The following is a 2,199-nucleotide window of genomic DNA, read 5'->3' on the forward strand; positions in this document are numbered from 1 at the left end:
ATATATATATATATATATATATATATAAATATATATATATTGATAGAGAGACAGAGTGGGAGAGAGAGAGACATAGGTGTATACATACATATGAGGTGGTATCAAAAAGTTCCCGGACTAGTTCTGGAGCATGCCAACAGATGGCAGCACACGTTTGCATGTGCAATGAGAGCCAGCGGTGATCTTCCTGAAGCAGTGTACTGAGTGACATTGCTGTTTTTACCTCACAAGTTGTGAAATTAGTGTTTTTGTGATCATGTGTATGTTGTAGTCTGCAATTTTGTCATGGACAGGAACGAAGAGTCAACATGAAATTTTGTATTAAATTTTGGAAGTCTGCTACAGAGACATTGGGTATGCTTCGGCAAGCTTACGGTGACAGACAATGGGTCATACACAATGTTTCAAGTGGCACGGGCTCTTCAAAAGCAGAAGGACAACCCTGGAACATGCCGAGTGATCTGGAAGATCTGCCACGAGCATTACCCCAAGAAATGTGGTATTGTGTATTCAGAATTTGTCCCCTCCCAACCCCACCAGGGCCAGACCATCAATCGAAAGTTCTATTGCGGCATTCTGTGGAGCACGAAGAATTAGATTCTTCACAGTGACAATGTATCCTGTCACCGAGCTCTAATCAACATGGTATCACCAGATTTAGCATCTGTGGACTTCCATCTCTTCCCCAAGATGAAAAATGCAGCTCAAACGGTCACCGTTTTAACACCATTGTCCAAAATCCAGAGCAAATCGCAGAAGATCTTTGACTTACAGAAAACGACCTCCAGGCTGGATTCCAAAAGTGGCAGCAACACTGGGATCTTTTTATTGCTGCACAAGGGGATTATTTCAAAGCAGATGAGATTAAAACTTAGGTAAATAAGTTAGTTTATATCAAACATGATTAGTCTGGGAACCTTTTGATACCACCTTGCACATAAATCATAAATTTATGATGATTTGGTGCTAGCGACTAAGTCATAAACCTATGATGATTTGGTGCTAGTGGCCAGGTCATAAATTTATGATAAAAGTCTTGTATTCACACTAGTACACAATACAACCATATAAACACAAATAATTAGTACTGTGTGATTTTACAACACTAAAATACAAATTTTAATTAACAAAACAAAAAATAGAGAGCCCTGTTTTTTAAAGCCCCTTTCAAGTAAGATTGTGTTTTGATAAAGAAAAACACAGACATCTATTAACATTATCAAAGATTATTTATCAATTTAAAAAAAAAAAAAAACTCTATTGAACATAACTTTGTCTAACGTAGATGTCTGCTAGTCTCTTTGATGTGTCTAAAGATTAATTAAGGATGTGTGTATATATCTATATATATATATTTGATATTAGAAACTATATGATATGGTATATAAACACCAAAGGTCAGTGGGAAGCAGTAATAGAAGTGTCTGTGTAAATATCATCATTATCATCATCGTCACCGTCATCATCGTCACCCTCATCATCATCATTGTTATCATCAATGTCATCATCGTTGTCACCATTGTCATTGTCATTGTCATCATCATCAATGTCGTTGTTGTCATCATCAATGTTGTCGTCATTGCTATTGTCATCATTGTCCATTATCAGTTGTCATCATCGTCAGCATTGTTGTCATCATCATCAATGTCGTCATTGTTTTATCATTGTCATCATTTTCATTACAGTTGGTGGCATCATCATCATCATCATCATCACCAACATATTTGTCATCGTCATTATCTTTCAATGTCCATTCTCTACACTTACATAGGTCAGATGGAATTTATCAAGGCAGATTTTTGTACGGTTGGATGCCTTTCCTGTCACCAGCCAAGGAGAAGTTCATTTCTCTGCTGGCAGACATGTTTTCATGGAAGATTGGTAACAAACGGTGCTGCTTGTATAACTGTGACACTCATTCACAAGTATCACATGCTGTCACGACAAGGTGCCATAAACATACACACAAACATACACATACACACTCATACACACTCACACACACATATATTTAAAAGGAATGTAATAATACTTTATGAAGGATATATCATAAACAATGAATAATTATTAATGAATATTAATGGCCAAACATGTAATCATAAATTACATAAAAGAAGAGTGTTTATAATTATGAATAACTCACAATTATAATGGAGAGGGTTTCAAAAACCCTTACATGTTTAGAAATAGCACTCATAT

At 36.0% G+C, this 2,199-nt stretch overlaps 1 long non-coding RNA gene across 1 annotated transcript in view; it reads right to left on the reverse strand.

Annotated features, from left to right (window-relative positions):
• Positions 1–2,199, reverse strand: part of LOC106884097 (uncharacterized) — an 88,249-nt gene that overhangs the window by 16,635 nt on the left and 69,415 nt on the right. The gene's annotated exons all lie outside the window — the stretch shown is intronic.

The sequence above is a fragment of the Octopus bimaculoides genome, chromosome 21, assembly GCF_001194135.2.
Source record: "Octopus bimaculoides isolate UCB-OBI-ISO-001 chromosome 21, ASM119413v2, whole genome shotgun sequence".
In the NCBI taxonomy this organism is placed as follows: Eukaryota; Metazoa; Mollusca; class Cephalopoda; order Octopoda; family Octopodidae; genus Octopus; species Octopus bimaculoides.